Below are 19,822 nucleotides of genomic sequence, written 5' to 3'. Positions count from 1 at the left end.
TTATGTTTAGATGTATGCACATTGAGAGTTGGCAAGATAGAACTTATTTGAGGGGTTGGATCCGTATGCTGCCCTGTACTAAACATCTGCAACACCTGTATCTTATGAAGTATGAATATATTAGTATTGTACTAATATTTTGTATCAGTGACCTACATTTATAAAAAAAAAATGCATGTTAGAATTGAGTTCAACTTCTGGGACTGTGCTTGCATGTACATTCATAATGGAATACTGCATATTTAAGTGTATACAAATGTCAATTCCAGCATTACTATTTAACTAGAAAACATTATGTAGCAATATTGTGAAATATGTAGCTTTGTGAAGGGGGTGTGCGAACACTAAGAGTGATGCTCATGAATGCAAAAAAGAAGGCAATTATGCATTTTTTTAATTTAATTTATTTTATCTTATTTTACATTTCATTTCATTTCTGGGGTAGTACACTGTTCACAATAGACCATTTTCAGATACTGCCTGAATGAAATAATTCACAAAGAAAAAAAGAAAAAAATACTTATGAACTCAAGCAGTTTAGGGTGATGTTCCATTCTTCACAGAGTCCCTCTATTTTATTTTATTTTATTTTATTTCAGTAATTCTCATGCCTAAGGTAACTTTTTTCTCTTGTTTTTTTTATCTAATGGGATACGGCAGGGAATGATTTATCTATTTAATAATACCTATTTAGCATGTCACACAATATGCTGAAAAATAAAATCGCTACCTCTTTTACTGACAAAGAAACAGAAACAAATTGAATCACCAAGGTCTCCATCTTTTTCATCTGATTAGAAGAACAGTAAGAAAAGAATCTCCAATTTAACGTTCCCATGTAGGGAAAAAGCTTAATTATAATTGATGAAAGGTATTGCAGTCTATAAATCCAAGAAACTACTGCTAAAAATGGAAGATTCCTCAGTTCAGGAGACACACAGTTATCTAGTAATGTTTTTTTAGGATAGCTGCATATCTGTAAAAGAACTTTATTTTACTTTTCTCCTTAAAAATATGTGGAAAACAATAAAATATAACAGATACTCAAGTGTTGTGGGATGAATTTAAGATACAGGGCAAATGATAATGTACAAGCAGAAGTGTAAATGTAAGCTTTCAGTTTACAAACAGATGCCAGTGCCTCTTGCTCTATAATATTGTTCTTCATCCATGGAAAGAGAGTGTCGCATCTCAGTGTGCTGAGGATGTTTAGTAATTGTATGCCTTGTGAGAGAAGTATTCTCTCTGCTGCAGTAATCCAGACAGTGCATTTACACTTGACACATTTATTGATTTATTTCTATTTTATTTATTTATGTTTGTTTACCAGTGTGGTGCACTGAGTAATCTTGACCAATATCAGGTCAGCCCAACTAAAGCATCAACTTTAAAGTGGGTCAAGCTTCAGTAATTCTGTGAGAGGAGAAGAGAAGTGTAATGGTGATCAGGAATGTGTGTTAGGTGATGTGTTTTGTATTGAAGGAGCATTTGGAGTGGATGAAGAGGTGCTTTTTAAGTTGCATTTTGAATATGGATTCATTGCAGAGAGCTGACTACAGAGTAGGTGCCTGAGAGGAGAAAGTATGTGCAGTGCTGTGGAGTTTTGTTTTAGGGATAATGAGAGTTCGTGAGGCTGGTGAGTAGTGTCTTAGGATGTATGAGGAGGCTTTTTCATGAAGTCTAGCTGCATGGGGAGTAAATGCCTGGAGTTGGAGTAGTTTGTAGAGTTAGGATTCTTACAAAGATTTCTGCTTTATGGGCAGCCATTTGAATTGTTTAGGGTGATACAGTAATGCGCACTAAAGGGTAGGTTTATAATGAATCAGCAGATGCTGGGGATTGTTTGGAGTGTGCTAGTAATTTTCTTAGAGGTGGATTATATCTGAGAGAAGAGAACTCCTTTACTGATGTCTGCTCTGGCTGACTGAGATAGAAAAGGGGAAATCTTTAAACTAAAATAGACTTGTATTCAATGTTCATTGGATAATTTGTATTTAAAATAATCTAAGTCAGCATGAAAAGATTTTGAAGAACTCATTAATAAGGCAAACAATAAAACACTGTTACACTCCAACTAAGGTAATATGATTCACTATCTTTAAATGAGCAAAGTAGCATTTTATATGGTAAAATCTCTTTTTTACACTATCTACAGTAGGGCTCACTGTCTTTAAAACTTAACATAAACGTTACAGATGGTAAAAGCTATGTTAAAACTATCTAAAGTAGGATTCACCATTTTTAAAACTTGTCATAGATGACAAGGATGGTAAAAGCATTAATTACTAAGCAGTGCTGCTCCAGTCCTGTTTTAGTGTCTGATTACTTTTTCATGGTTTGCAACTGCCTTGAGTCTGCATCATGGTAGATGACACTTAGAGGTTTAATAGAAAACCTTCTAAAGAAAAATATTCCCTTCATGTATCCATCTCTGTCTTTTATCTTGGCTCTTAGTTTGATCACAGAAAACATCACATATAAAATTGTAAACTAGTAAGTATTGTCTCTTCATCTTTATTTCATATTACATTTGAGTTTTAAAGCACAGAGTGTAATGTTGTTGAGTGCATTTTCAAACTAAAATATTAAAACAAATGTCTGCCAGGGAAAGTTGTGACTTACAAAATATGCCACTTTATTTACTGTGATATTTAAGGCAGAATATAAATTTCAGGTTCTCATACATACCAAGGAAATCTTATTATTCTTCAGCAATGTGAAGAAGGTAAGGAATAATGTCCCACAATACACTGAGCTCATCCATAATAACATCGCGCACTCTGATCCCAAGGATGTAGCCAATATATTAGATCAATTTACTGATAACTTTCCCCAACTGCTAACATTGCTGCCCCAACTATCCTTGAATATATATAGGTTCCTCTGAAATCACCTTATAAAATAAGTCTTAGAACTCCTTTCAAAGACTAAAAATATTACCTCAAATGCACCAGACAGCATACTAGGCTGTATTCTTATCAGTGCCAAGTATGCACTATCTGAACCTCTATATAAAATGCTAAACCTTAGCCTGTCTACAAGGTTGATCCCTGAAGCCTGTAGGTCAGCCACAGTGACTCCACACACAAGAGTGTTGCCTCTACAGACTCAGGTAATTATAGATTCACTAGCCTCATCAGCCTTACATACAAAGCCATGAAACATATCACAGCAAAATTCATTTTTGCAAGGATAGACAATGAACTAGACACAACATCAGTTTGGTTTTGTGAAGGGTGAATCCTGCTTCTTTGAAAATGTTATAGAGGCTGTAGGTAGTGGTCACTGTGCACATTGCTTGTCTTGAATTATTGAAAAAAAATTGACAAACTTAATTTATGCCCCAACAATGTTCACAAGAATGGAAATTGTCTATCCAACAAACCCCAAGTTGTGAAGATTGCTGGTAGGAATTTAAAATGTTAATGAATGGAGTACCACAGAGATCCATGCCAGATCCTCTTCTGTTTGACATTTATTTTGCAGACATCCAGGACAATATTTTGGAATAGAGGCAGGTGTATTCACCAGGAAGAAGTACAGCAGTAACTCAAAAAACAAGCCACCCTGGTGGAATCACAAAATCAATAGGCTGTATAACAGAAAGAAGAAAACCATGCCAAACATTAAGAGGTGCAGCACCCAGCAGGATAAAAGCATTCTCATCAAACTAAACAAAAATCTCAGAGGACAAATAAAGTCTACCATAGCCAAATTTGAGGTGAACTTGGCTTCCCAGGCCAAAAACAACCACAAGGCATTCTTTAGCTATGTCCACAACCTCAAATGCAATGCACAATTGTGTGCAGAGCTCATTGTAAATGGAGCTACTTATACTGAGCCAGGGGATATAATAAACCTACTGGCTGATAAAGTCAGTTCCAACTTTACCTATCTCTCCACCACAATCTTCCCTCAGGAAATACCATCAAATATAACTCACCCTGCTATCACTAAGGAACAGGTCCTTAATGTTCTCTCTAAGTCCAAGAACATTGCATCAATGGGCCCAGACAATATTCCAGGATGCCTTCTACATAGCATAAAACATGACCTATCAGGGAGTCTGGAATTGCTATTTAACTATAGCCTCTAAACAGGCTTTGTGCCTCATAAATGGAGAACAGCAACATTCATCCCTCTGCACAAAGGTGGGTCATCTACAGGCCCTGGAAACTACAGACTCATAAGCCTCACTAGTCTTATATGTAAAGCCATGGAAATAATTATCATGGAAATTACCAATAGTGGTGTAGTAAACCTCCAGACACTGGACCCAGCCCAGTTTTGTTTCATCAACAGCAGATCATGCCTACTCAACCTGCTGGGCTTCTTTGAGAAGGTCACCAAAGCAATGGATGAGAGCAAAATGGTTCACACTACCTACCTTGACCTGGCAAAGCATTTGACATGATACCCCACTCAGGCATTCTTGACAAACTCAAGAGGTTAGGTTCAAACTCATATGTCACTGGGTGGATAGCCAACTGACTCACTGATAGGACCCAGAAAGATAGAATTGGGGAGTCCACTTCTACAAAGATGCCAGTCACAAGTGGAGTGCCTCAGGGTTCAGTCCTTGGACTACTCCTTTTTGGCACTGACTTCTCTGAAGTCAAGGCCAATGCAAGTGGTCTCTGGCTGACTAAATTTTTAGAAAATTACAAATTAGGAGCTGTCATTGAATCTCACACTGACACAAATGTTCACCAGGAGGGGCTGAGACAGACAAACAACTGGTGTTAGATCCATGGACTGAAACTAAATGTCAAGAAATGCATAACAGTATCCTTTCAGAAGTCATCCAACCCTGGTAAATATCATATTGATAACACACCCTTTAGAGTTGACCCAGTAGTCAGGAACTTAGGGACACAGATAGATAGTAATCTGTCCTTTGAGTATCATGTGTCTACAGTTGTGAATAAATCATTCTGTGTTGCCCAACTTATAAACAAAGGTGTGGCATCTAAGTCCAAGGAAGTCATTGTACCACTATATTAGGCATTCATCAGACCTATCATTGAGTACAATGCCCCCTTTGGTATGTACCTAACTAGGTATAGCCAACAACTGGAACGTCCACAGAGGTTCCTCACTAAAAGAATACAGGGCTTAAGTAAAATGTCCTGTGAATACAACCTCAAGGCTCTTCTCTCTGTGTTCTGTCTCTTACAGGTTTTGAGGGGAGATCTATGCCTGACATAGAGGGTATTGTCAGATCCCACTTTGATGGACCTCTTGCATATCCTCGAAACAAACAGTACCAGAATTACCCATTCTAAAGATTTAAACATTGCTGTGATATAAATAAGACCTGCTGGAGAGATAGGTATGTATCCCAGAGATTACCCTGTCTCTGGAACAGGCTCCCCATCCATGTGAAGCAGAGTTCTTCCCTAATCCAATTCAAGTGCAACCTGGACAATTGAATGGAAAACAGGAAATTTATCCCTGGTTTGGCACTTATGTCCCTAATGGGCACAGACAACCTGTAAATGGTTCATCAACCAGGCCCTAGCTTGTAAATGTGTTATGTCCCAAGCCCCTACTTACACTTATCAAGGGTATCAATACTTGTCAGAAATTTGGGATGCATGGCTAGGCTTAAAATGCATAGTAAACATCTATGAACCTATGAATCTAAGAAGTGTGATTGACCAAGTTTGCTAAGGACTGCAAACTGGATGCTGTTATCAACTTATTTATGATACTAGACAGCACTAGGAAGAGTTATAATAGGCACAAACCTGGTGTACTAAAAAGGAATCTAAAGTTAAATGCAAAAAAGTGCAGCATTGTTGATTTTAGCAGAAAAGCTGCTCCCAAGCTCATATGTTATAAATGTCACAACTCATCAAACAAAGGCAGTCCTGAGACCTGGGTACTTATGTGGATGACTCTCTATCTCATTTGATCTTCATGTTTCTACCATAGTAAGGAAATCCTTCTATATTTCCAAGTTTATTATCAAGGGAATATCTTCAAGAGCCACAGAAGTCATCCTGTTTCTGTATTCTTCCCTTTTCAAATCCAAAATCGAACATAATGCCTCTGTTTGGTAAGTACAGATCCAAACATATCACTGAACTGGAAAGGCCCTAAAGATTTTGAATAAAAAATTAAATGTGTCAAATTCATCAGCTATCCTGAAAGATTACTTACAAATTTCATTATACTCAGTAGACTACCATCCATTCCATGATGACGTGTTTTAATTTTCAAGAAATGAAGACCAAATCCCGTGTAGCCTCCTATTTGTTGACAAAACCAATGCCTCTGCAAAGACTCACACATGTGACCTAAATCTGCACTGCAACATGAACAAGACTAACTGACTGACTGGAGGGACAGGCTCAAAATACAGTGTATTCCCAGCATATGGAATACGTTGCCATTGCAGGTCAGTTTACACCAGGTTTATCATGTAAGGCCTTGCTCAATTTGGGAGGTAAGCAGTATTAAATGCTTGACAAAAGTGGCAGGAAATTTTAACTCTGTCGACATAAAGGTATGTGTGCTTAGTCATCTTATCATTCCTGTGATATTATTTCCATGTTGCTATAGAATAAGGACAAAAAGCAGCATGCTCAGGCCAGCAGTAAGAAGAACAATTATTCTGTGGCAAGATAGCAGCAAGTTGATACACTTAAGGTCATACTGCAGTTGCTATGTTTGTACAGCTTCTCCTTGTGAGCGTGTGTATTGGATGAGCACACTTCTTGCCCTGGAAACTCACCTCTGCATTTCCTCCCAAGAACCACTGTTCAGGATTATCCAGTACTTGGAAGGTAGCAAGACAAACAAGCAAACTCATGGCAGAAAGGTAGATGCAGCAGTGGAGGATGGGAGGAAACCATAGGGAAGGATTTATCAGAAGTGTCTAAGAGGACAGAAAGGATGGAGTCAAGATTCAGTGTAAACAAAATGCATAGTACTGTACTTGGGCATGAATGACCCTAATGTCAATCATCAACTGGGCAGACTGATAGCAATGGAACAGGAAAAGGTTCAGGATGTATAATCAAATCAATGGAACAGGGAAAGAATCTAAATGTATAATCAAATCAATGGAACAGGGAAAGAATCTAAATGTATAATCAAATCAATGGAACAGGAAAAGGATCTGGATGTATAACAAAATCAATGGAACAGGGAAAGAGTCTGAATGTATAATCAAATCAATGGAACAGGAAAAGGATCTGGATGTATAACCAAATCTGGCAGGGTCTATATTACGTTTTAGAACACTAACTGCATTGAACATTTTATGGTTGACACCATATGTTCGAAGTTGCAAGTATTCTAAAATGAAAGCGGAAATCTCCCTAGAGAAGATTTCTGTTTACTGCACTGTAGTGGGATCTTGGAGTTGATATATTTAAAGAGCAGGGGGTGTAGGGGGTGCAGTCCACCTTCTTAAAACATTCAGGTAAGTTTTTTCTTTTTTAAATGTATTTAATTTTTGAATACTTGCAACTTTGAACATATGGTGTTGACCATATCACGTTCGATGTTGTAAGTATTCGATAATGTAATATAGACCTATCTGGCATTAGACACATGGTGAAAAGAGAGTGACAGCAGACAAATGCTGGGTTGTATCCTCATGGGGATTGACCCCAGGAAGTAAGCAGTAATGTTTCCACTGTACAGGACCCTGGTCAGACCACACACTAAGCATCAAGCTGAGGGAAAGAATTCATAAGAAAGCCACCAGGAAAGAAGAATTAATATTGCCAAAGACTAGAGGAGCTGGAGCCCTTGTCACTTGAGATAATAAGGGAAAGGAGAGCAGGAGATGAGTGTACATGTTCAACAGGTTTTGTATTTCCTTACATAGTTTAAGGGTATACACATAAACTCGTATAAACCAGAATTGTTGCACTACATAATTACCAAAATAAATAGAGGCTTTTTATTAGGGATATTCTCTTGCGCTACTGGCAAGTAAATTACTAAATAGTTCAAGGCAGAATGCTGGGCCAGCACTGTGTTCAATCTGCCTGGTAGAGGACATTTATCTTAATAGTAAGGAATCAAAGTAAGTTGGTAAAAAATGGCAATGCTAGACAGCTAGTGGAGCTTTTAGCATAGTGTAGTTCATGCATTTCGATGTTTGCAGGTCTCTGTTGACCACTCTGATAGTTAATGTGGCTAGAAGGGATCCTGCCCAGTCATTCATGAAGAAAGAGGTCTGTGGAGGGCAATAGTTCAATCTGATCAATTGCCATGGGGCAGTAAATTCAGGCCAACAGTGTTTTCTCTTAATTAGCATTGCATTTTATAATGATATGAACTTCAGAAGTGATGTTAACTTTAGATTTGCATATATAGTTACCTGTATATCATCCTCAAATTTCAATCTGAGATAAATATCTAAAAGAATAGTTCTCTTAGGACAGACTAAATTTTTATTTTACTGTAAGCTAGGAACAATTATTGAATCCATAAACTACTTAGCCATCCTGCAAGAAGATTTGTCCCAAACAAATAATTGGTGCCAAAATCATGGACTGAAACTTTATACAGAAAAATGCATTATTGTATCATTTAGTAAGTTGTCTACCATAGGGAACTACCATGTAGACAATTCACTCCCAAGAGTTGACCAAGCTGTAGGGGATTTGGGAACTTAAGTGTACAGTGACCTAACATTCTATAAACGTGTGTCATTCATTGTAAGAAAGTCCTTCTATAATGCCAAGCATATAATTGAAGCAACTGTACTTGGATCTAGGGATGTCATTGCCCTCCTTTACCATTCAAGATAATGAGATAATGCCTCCTTTGGTTGGTATCTGCCCAGATACATGCAACAACTGGAACACACACAAAGACAGATCTTACTAAAAGGATACTAGACCTAAATAATATTTCCTACATGGATCACTTCAAAGCCTGTCACCATCCTTGGCATTCCACAGACTACTAAGAGGTGACCTGTGTCTGGCATGCAGTGCTTCTCCTGAGCAAATACTGATGATCTACTGTACATCTGCAATTCAAATAGCATCAGAAGTGCTTAGTCAAGGGATCTAAACCTTTTCTGCATCATCATCAACAGAACAGTTTGGAGGGACAGGTACATATCCTCAGAAGCTAGCACTGATCGGGAACAGACTTCCAATCAACATAAAACAAAACTCATCTGTATCCATATTAAAGCACAACTTGGATATGTGGATGGTTAATAAAAAATGTACCCCAGGACTGCCCCTGTACTTCCTATGGACAGAGGAATCTCTTAAATGCTTTACCCTTTGCATGGGCCCTCTCAAATTATCTGTTGCATGATCACAGTTATTCTAACTAACACTAATATGGAATTATCAGCCATGGGATGGGTAGGCCAATCTATCACCAAATTGAATGGGTTATTTTGAGCACAAAAAGGGAAACTTGCTAGGCTTAAAATGGTCTGCAAGGGCTACTAGCCTAGTACTTACCTATGAACCTATGAACCTATGCATGTGTTTCTATCGTCTTGTCATTAAGTACTCATTTGAGTTTTGCCCTGAGATCCTTAATTTTTGCTATTTATCACACAGCTGTGCTTGTACCAATTTAATGATTACAACAAATAGTCTGTAATTCTTCAAGCTGTCAGTCATATCTGAAAATGGAATCTGTCAGATATGATTGCTAGGTCAGAATAGATACAACAGGCTAAGTTGGCTCTGTAGTAGAGGGGGGAAGAAGGTCTCTCTTTCAGGAAGACAGAGACATGGTATTAATAGAGTACCGTCATTTTTCCCCTAACAGGAACATGGCATTAATAGAGTACCGTCACTTTTCCCTAACCTCCCCTCCTCAGTCCTTCCAGTTTTGGCTCACCCTAGCCAGGTCTGTCCCTACTTTGCTTTGTGATATGTACCTAGAAAAATCATTGTTTCTCTTCTTGATCCCTTTTGCTATAGTCTTCTTAACATTCACATTTGCTGTCTTGACATTTTTGTTGCACTTTTGCTAGTATCTTTATGCTGTGCCACTCACATCCATACGTTTTCCTTTCCACTCCTTGTAGTCCCTATCCTTTGCCCTTTTTGTAATACATGTGACTGTGGAGAGCCAAACATCTCCAGGTAGCTCTATTTTCCACTATCACTGGTTAAAGAAAAGTTATGTTATCTTATAGCATTCCCATAAAGTGGGTTTGTTTACACTACCATGTACTGTTGAACTATCTGGTGTTTTCACACAAATCATCACTATACATTAGCTGCTTGTGTTTCACACAAATACAAGGTCACTATGCATGGCCTGCCTGTGTTTTCACACAATTATTCAATATCCATAGCCTACCCGTGTTTTTACAGAAATAGTCACTATATATTGACTACCTGTAATTTCACACAAATAGTCACTATATGTTGATTATCTTCCTTTGGGTTATCCAAAAAATGTTTGATCTTCTGTATTTCAGCTATATTTTCCTTAACCCTTTACCTTCTGTTACTAGGAGCTATTCGCTCATTTAAGGTCATCAATGTGCATTCTAGTTCTTTAAAATAAGTTCATATTTTATTTTTTAATCACTGCACAAAGATATTATATATTGTAATTCAATAGTAGTTACTACTTTGTTGTCTGTGTAAACATATATATTATTTACAGTTCTTATATTATTTTTGGATGTAATTTCTCCTCTGACTATTATGCAGTGCATGACAAAGTTTTAGATGAAAATAGTCTTTGAGGATTTAAGGACAGACCCAGTTACCTAGTTAATGTTTGTTAAAGAAATAAAAATTCAGCATAATTGTGAGAATATGCAAAAAGAGTTTTGCGTTTTTGTGACACTTTTCCTGCTGATCTTGTTTGTGTATTTTGTTTTCTCTAACCTGAAAATAAAAACAAATGTAGTTTTTTTTTTCTTTAATTTGAATACTGAATTGCGTTTCAGAAGTGTCAATGGCTGGTGACCAAAGTGCAATGCTGGAGTTATATGCACTTTCAAATCACTTTTCATGCATTGGAGTCACAGTGCAGTGATGCTTTTTATTTAACCCTACTTGAATATGTCTTGATATCATACATACTGCATGCACAAGAGACAGAGAATTGAGTTGACTTGGTTTGTTACAAAGACATGATAGCCATAAGCAGTTTCATATTTCTGCATTGTTACATGACATTGTCTTTCTCTGCAGTCTTTGAATCAGCACTAATGTCAAAATTCCTCTGCATAATATGGTAAGCTGTTATATGCAACTGTAGGATTCTGTTCATCAGATGTTAAAGGTCATCTATGCTTGGAGGTGTTCCTTTTGTTGAGGGTATATATTTGCTTGTTAAAGCCTCCAAAAAGTATGTGCTATAACATTTCTGATTTCTTTGGAATACTGTATCTTAAATTGTAAATACGCTTAGCCTACTAAGTCATGTCTTACATTGGAAAACAGTGACTAATATTGGTTTTAGTCTAAGACTTTTTCTGAAGAGATGAAGTTTATTTTTGTGTGTAGGTGAGTGGGTATTCTCCTAAGGCTGGCATAGCTTCAGCTTTACATTTTCATCATGAAGTTACTCAGCTCACATAACACTGACATATACATGTGTTTATACCCTGTATTCCCAAAGTACCTATTGTTGCTGTTGCTTTTGGCCCACTTAAGGATATTGAATTCATTCTTTCTCGGCGCACTCAATCTTGTGTTTATACCTTTGACAGTGTAGGTGATCTGGGAATTAAAGTTTAGCATGCTATCTTTGAGAACTCCCAGCCAGTTGCGATCATTTATCATTGTCCATGCCTTGGCATCAGATGTCTGTCTGGGCTTCATTATCTTTTTTGCCTGCCACTTTCTGTCTGAGTATTGTCACCATAATTTTCTTGCATACAGTATCATCAGTTGCATACATTTTTAAATACCCATGATGGTTTACTCTTTTGAGACATGTTTTACTTCTTTGTAGCCCCATGTCCATTTTAATTACTTGTAACTTTTGGCTGTTTCAGGACCAGGGTAATTCCCATGGCAGAATTTTGCACCATTCTTTATTGCCTCTGATTTTGAATGTGTTAAGCCTAATGGGGCAAGTTGCTTGTTGCTTGCCATCTGTTGCTGAAAGCATATCAGTAAGAATTATCCTGGAAGGGATTATCTTATTAGATGACCCACATTCTTGCTAATGTAACCACATACCACAATTGTGTGTAGTTATACTAAAGTGTATTTCTGTATTGGTGTTATTACCTGTAAAATATAAAGACTTTAAAGAGAGAAATAAAAATGTATGTTTTATATAAGCCCTGAGAAATTCCACATTGATACAGCTTATGTGAAGTAAAGGTCTTTAAATATTTTACCACTGCTGTTATGTAGTTACTTAATATACCGTGAAGAGTTATATTTATTTACTGGAATTAGTCAAGTTATTATTCACCCAGTAGATGTGCCTAGGCATTCATCTATTATGTATTTTAAAGTTGGTATGCTATACTCATACTACATATCAGGAGTCTTATTTTTGTAATAGCTAAACTCTTACCTTAATTAATGTAATTTTATTTACTTTAGGCTTAAAGCAAAGATTAGAATAGTTTGTATTATCAGTATTTATCCTTAACACTCAGCAGTAATTACACTAAGCTGGCTTCTGAAGTGGTTTAGCATAACTCTTATCATAGGATAAGAGTCAGAGCGGACATCTTTGATCACTGTGGTGACTTAGATGTGAACCAGGAGCAGCATTTCATATCTTTAAGATTGCACTTTGTGTGCCAAGGATGGAAATGATTGTTTCACAGCAGAGAAGCACCCCACACAGAATTTCCAACCATCTAAAATACATACAGTTACAGTTTGCCTTGCTTCCCTCTACTGTCCTCAAATACACTTCAAACTAAGACCTTAGGTCCACTGAACAGCACCTGCAGTCTATCCACAAGCCATTTAAACCAGCCAGACAAAACTTATTGTCTCACTGTGTTCCCAAATCAAGTAACTCCTTACCTGATTCAGTCAAATCAGTTTGTCATTATCACCCTTTCAAAATCACTCTAAAGGACCAAAAATGGCTTTGCCCTTTTCCCCATCTGTTTGAATAGCAGCTTAGTTTCAGCCTTCACTCCTAGGTAATATCCTATCTCCTATAGCTTCTTTGTCTGCAAGGCTCATCTCCCTTACTGTACTGTAAATACCCAATGTCCTTTGTCTCTTACAGCTTCTTAACTCTACAGTACTCATCTCCCTTACTCTACACTTCTGTATGACCCTCCTAACCTTTGCAGCAACTCCCCTAACCTATGGCATAATCTTCTATGTTCAATTTCATTGATAAGTGTTGGATGTGCAGATTGTAACCACTGTTGCTATTGTCAAATTAAGAAATATTATTAATCACCTTTGTCACTTCAAAAATTATCTCATGTATTTAATAACCTAGCTGAATCAAATTTCTCATTCATTATACTGGGTAACAGTTAATCATATTTATTACATTTTACTTGAATTGCTCCTTATTGTATGGGCAGGATTCACGATGGCTTGCACGGAGTCTAAGAGTTGTGTAAGACTCCATGCAGCCATAGCGATCCAGGAACAGCCCGAAATACCATGTAAGAGACCAGCTAAAATGTCTCTTACATGGGCAGGGCATGGATATGCTAATTACCTCACTTGCAGCCGAAAGGCATGCAAATGAGGTAGATTAGCGATCCATGAAGCTGAAACCAGCCCGTGAAAGAGTCGTGTTAGGTGCAGAAATGTACTCAGTTGACAACTGAGTACGTTTCTGCAAATAACACAATGGAGCCATGACAGCTCCAAATAAAGTTTGCATATGTATCAGGCAGCATGCCAATGGCCAGATATGTGGCCATTGGCATGGTAACCCGCTGCAAACATGAAATAAAATATATATTTTTTTTCGGCGAGGTTTAAACGCAGCACAGCCCTGCGCAAATGGGCTGCGCTATATAAGACATAAAAATAAAGGTTTGAAACCCACAAATGTGGGTTTTATGCAATGCATGGATTTACAATGCAGGGACTAGCAGACCAAAAACAACATGGCCACAGTTTAGTGGTTGCTAAGAGGGGAAGCTGAGTGTAAGACACGTAACTAAGCATTAGTAGGCAATCCTATGTAAATGAGTGGTAGGATAGTGAATCGCACTGTCACATAGCAAATGAGCACATCCTGTGTAGTGTAAGAGTTAGATAAGGGGGAGTAACAGAGTAGGAGATAGGTGACATCACAGGGGGGAATGTTAGAAAGAAATCAAGCTCATTGGAGCAAAGTGGTATGTGAAAGATGTCAGTCACACAGCATAGAAAGAGGAGTGTCAACAGATAAGCATGGGAAAGTCAAGAAATGGAAGGTGTACTGTGGCCAACACCAAAGTTTCTTGCTGTGCGTGCATGCACGCGTGTGCGTGCTGGGAGGCGCGAGTAAGACAGAGTGCGCACATGTAAGGCAGTGTAAGCATGTAGGAACCTGTTTAAAGATCTGTAAACCTGTTTGCTCTGGTGTGCATGCGTTTTAACCCAAAGAAGCCGATTCTATTTCGTGTAAGCATGTGTGCGCGCGTGGTAGCCACTGTGAGCGTGTTTTCGCTGGTGTGCGCGCTGCTCCCCCCTGAGGAAACAGAGAAGGAAAAGGAAGCAGAAGAAATAGTAGGAAGTGAGCAGGGAATACTGGTAGAGTTAGCAGGTGAAAACATTTAGAAGCAGGCAATTACACAGGCAGAATACTAGCCCAGCCCAGCACTTAAAACACTGCAAACAGCATTGCAGTATGTTTATCTCAAGAGACACTGCAAGACAGGAGTAAGCTATTAGAAGTGAAAACTGAAAAAGCTGAACTCAGACCAAACATGCTAGGGGCTGCCATAGCTGTTATAAGGAGACATAGGAGACTTGCTGAGGGTGGTGGCAATGCAAATGCTGCCAGACAACCCACAGTGAGGAGACAGAGAAGAGTGTACAGGCCCAGGGTCACCTACCAGGGGTTACATGAGATGGAAATAGTGGAGCGCTATACAGTGGACAGAGACCTCCTGCAGCAAATTGTTGAGCTGTGCAGGCCACGCCTCACACACAGAACCAACAGAGGGGAACCCATCCCAGTGGAAACCAAGGTATGTGTTGGCCTAAGAATACTAGCAACAGGTACCTTCCAGAGACCAACTGGTGATATGATGGGGATATCACAGGCATCAGCTTCCAGGGTACTGCACCAGTTCCTGGATGTCATGTCAGCACATGTCGGTGAGCATGTATATTTCCCCAATACCCCTGAGGTATTGGCCAGCAATATGCATCTCTTCCAGCAAATAGCGGAATACCCTAAGGTAGTGGGTGCAATAGACTGCATGCACATACGCATCAAAGCACCAGCTGGTGAGCAGGTTAGGGCCTACATTAACCGCAAGGGCTTCTCCTCCATCAACTGCCAGGTCATGTGTGATGCCCAGGGCATAATAATGAATGTGTGTGCTGGCTGCCCTGAAAGCTACCATAATTCCCATATCTGGCATTTGACACAGCTGTACCAGACATTTGCCAATGGGGACATCCCACATGGTCACTTAGTGGGGGATGCTGGATATGCACTGGAGCCGTGGCTGATGACACCCATCAGAAATGCACACACACCTGAACAAGAATGCCATAATGAGGCACACACACAAACACGAAATCTAATAGAGCATGTGTTTGGGCTGCTCAAGTCACGGTTCCGGTGCCTGGACACATCTGGTGGAGCCTTGCAGTACTCACCAACTACATGCACCCAAATTGTCATGGTATGTGCTATGCTACATAATATGATTCTGCGAAAACAGCTGCAGCAGGACCAGCATAGTGCCGTGACAAACAACCCCCCACCATTGCCAAGGCCATCACAGGCAGAGCGTGACTCAGAGGAGGAACAACCTGAGCCTGCCCCAGTAGGCAGAAAGAGGCGTGCCCAGTATGCTCTGGCCTTGGCAAAGAGGCAATGCATAGCACATACACTGGCTCAGTAGGAACCCTGGGAATGATACCCCTCTCTGACTCACTCATATAGTAACAGGAATGCCTAACATGACACAACCTGCTTTCAAACATGTACAGGGAGTGTAGCATGTGCATCCGACATAGGCAGCCCTGCAGCACCACCTGAGGCATGATTGCCATGTGTTAAGCAATGTAACACCATCTAGTATATGCAAACATGAAGACCCTGCCTAACATCTCACCCTCACCAAGCATGATGCCACACTATGAAGACAACAAGATCAAGTACAATAATTGGCTCAAGTATTGCTGTTAGCAAAGGGGAAGAAATGGCTGACAGCCTGGGATGACATGCCGAGCAAGACATGATGCTCCACCTGCTAGGGATGGCACGCACCCAGCTCACCTGGCTATGTGGATACTGGCAAAGGCTGTTGTCACCCCCACTGTGCCTTGAATAGGTAAGGCTGGAAACACACACCCACCACCATAGGTAGCACAAGGGATAACAACCTGGACGTAATGCTACCCAATGCCAGAAGTCTAAACTGCAAGGTGCATGCAGACCAAACCCACCACAGCATGGAGAATGGTAATATCTGTTCTGTAACAGAAACCTGGGTCAAGGCCCAGAAGAGCACCCTAATACTACCAGTTTATGCCTTATACCATGCTCTACAGCTCCAAAACATGGAACACACTACAATAGGAGTGTGGCTATCAGTAATTGTCAAGGATAGCCACACCCCCAGGTTGGTACCACAGCAAGAAGCAGCATGGACTATCCATGGGCAAGTAACAGTGGCTCAAACTGCGTCCCTGTTTGCAGCCTGCTACAAACCACCCTCACAAACCCAGGAACCCCAGCCAGCCTTCCTGAAGGCACTGCAGAGTATGAATGTCTCAACAAATACCAAACAAGGCACACACAAAGTATGACATAGGTGGCAATCCATTATGTCCGGAAGAAGTAATCAGGGACCTAGGGACACAAGTGGACGGTAACCCGTCATGTGACACTCACATTGCCAAGGTGGCCAGGAAGACCTGCTATATTGCCCACCTTAATATGAAAGGATGCACATGTAGATCAAGAGAGGTCACTGTGCCCCCACACACTTCCCTTATCAGGCCCATACTTGAGAACAATGCCCCAGTTCGGATGTACCTCACCTGACACCTGCAGCAGTTAGAAAGACCCCAACTGTACCTCACCAAGAGGATAAAGGGTCCAAACATTTATCATCTGCTGCCTGGCAGAAGAAACTGCAGCCCAATTCACATGCATACTGCCCAGTCAGAGGTGATGTATGCCTGATGTACAAGGCCATGTCCAATCCAGAATGAATGGACATGCTCCACTGCAGAAACTCCAAATCCAGCAGAGACACCACAGTGAGATATCTGAACCCCACACATAGATAAATAGGATGTGCTGGAGGGACAGATCCATAACCCAGAGGCTCCTTACACTCTGGAACAGAATCCCAGTCCATGATAGGCTGAGCTCCACACTCATACTCAACAAGAGAAATCTGGTCAAGTTCATGGGAGATAGTAGGTGTACACTGGGGGCCTTCCCTGTGTCACATCTAGTAAAGTAAATCCTAAATGAGCATAATATGCACATTGCAATTGGTGTCGAAAGCCACACACAGTCTGCCTATGCTCAAACATGGCCAGGGCAGATAGCCTAGTATGAACCTATGAACCTATGACGATACAAATTGTGCCACAAAGGATAATCACACAGCTGTCCTAACTGATGGTAGGAACCATGGTGATAATCCACAGATATTTTCTGTAGTACTCAAATATCACAAACAATACACCAAACCCACACTCATTGCCAACATCCAACCTAACAGATTCCTAGCAAAATCCCCACCAGCACCAAACTGCCAAATATCTATCCCAGCAGAGTGCTGGCCCCCTGACATTGCAGATGCTGAGGTAACAGCCAGCATCTACAAAGCAAACCTCACAGCATCAATGGTACCAGATGGTGACCTGGGTTGTGTCCAACAAGTACTGTAAGAAGAATGGAACACCAAATAGCACTACTGCACACTCACAGTCTTACCACGGGATATGTACCCAAAGAGCAGTGTACAGCAACAGTGGTCCCTCACCACAAAGGTGGTGCCTGAATGGATACTGCAAACTATCACCCCTCAACCCTGACTATCTTGGTTGGCAAAGTAATGGAGAGGATGATCATGGATCCCAGGAATAACGTGATTGGGTACCTACAGACATTGGACCCTACCCAGTGTGGCTGTCATAGGGCAGATCCTGCCCCTTACACATGTCTGACTCATGTGAAACATGCACCATGGCCAGTGATGAGGGGAATGTGGTTCACACAGCCTGTCTGGACCTTGCTAAACCCTTCCATACAATACCCCAGTTGTTCAGTACAGATAAGTTCACCAGCCTAACTATAAACCCCTATCCAATTGGACCCTCCAGCTGACACAAGCATCCTACAAAAGGCACACATAGAAACAGACAAGTGGTGCCACAACCATGTCAACAAGCTAAATGCAGAATAGTGTATAGTCATCCCCTGTGGAAACACAGTACGTGGCCACAAATTACCACATAGGTGTTAACCCATGAAGTACATCAGGAGCAATAAGAGACCTGGGGACACAAGGTGATAGATATCCTGCATGTGACAACCATGTGTCTGTAGTGGTTACAGAAACATACCATATACCCACCTAATCATGAAGGTAAGTACAGTTAGGTCAGGGTAGTTCATTGTGCCTCCCCAGTCATCCATCAGCAGCCTCACAATTGCGTACAATGACCCTTGTGGGATGTACCTTAGCAGACACCTGCATCAACTGGAAAGACCCCACAAATACCCCATCAGGAGGATCTCAGAACAGTAACAGATGCCATGTGTTGCCTGATTAAACAAACTGCAGCTCCACACAGTGCCATACCGCCTAGCTGGTGGTGATCTGTGCCTGATGTATAAAGCCATGACCAAGCTGGAATCAATGGACATCTGGCACCATGTAAAATCTGAATGCTTGTGACCTATGCAGATGACAGGCCTGAACCCCAGCACAGACATAAACAGGACATGCTGTACCGATTGGTCCATAACCCAAAAGCTGACTCCACTCATGACTAAACTCCGAGTACAGGTTATCCAGGGAGTCCCTCATTGACTGTCATCCGGAGGAATCATGATGACTGGATGGGAGATGGTAGGTGTACCCTGGATATCACCTGTATGTCACGGGTAGACAGAGGCACAGCACACTAACCTTGACATATGTCATGACAAACACCAGTAAATATGTGTGTTGAAGGAGAAACACTCTCTGACTAGCATTACAAATGGCCTAGGACAAATGGCCATTGTTTGTCACTGTCCACACAAGTTGTGGAATACATTAACAATGTCAGACAATCTTGTTCTATGTTGTCCATATCTGAACAAATTGCAACATGGTCATATCTGCACAACTGGCCCTCAACCAGTCTGGTGTGCTCACTATAAATATGACAAGCAGTGATAGGACTGAAACCGATGATACTGTCCACCACAGTGAAAGTACTGAACCAGTACACTATACGACAATACACTGTCTGGTCAGTATGAAAGGATGTTGACAACTGTATGCAAACTATCCCATGGCAACCCTGCAGGTACAGCATAATGCCTGTTAGGTTCAGAAACAAAGCAGTTAGGCAGTAAGAACACAACCTGACGACCAACACTCAACTGTACATGTGAAATATAGATGAAGTCCACACACAAACACAAATGTGGTGGACCACAGATCCCAACATATGGAAAGTTCACACTGGGCATGCTCGCACATTTAGATAAATGAGAAGTGTCAGTCAAGAAG

This window comes from Protopterus annectens, chromosome 3.part0 (assembly GCF_019279795.1).
Source record: "Protopterus annectens isolate FY-2018-M chromosome 3.part0, PAN1.0, whole genome shotgun sequence".
Taxonomy (NCBI): Eukaryota; Metazoa; Chordata; order Ceratodontiformes; family Protopteridae; genus Protopterus; species Protopterus annectens.
This window is presented reverse-complemented; position numbering follows the sequence as displayed.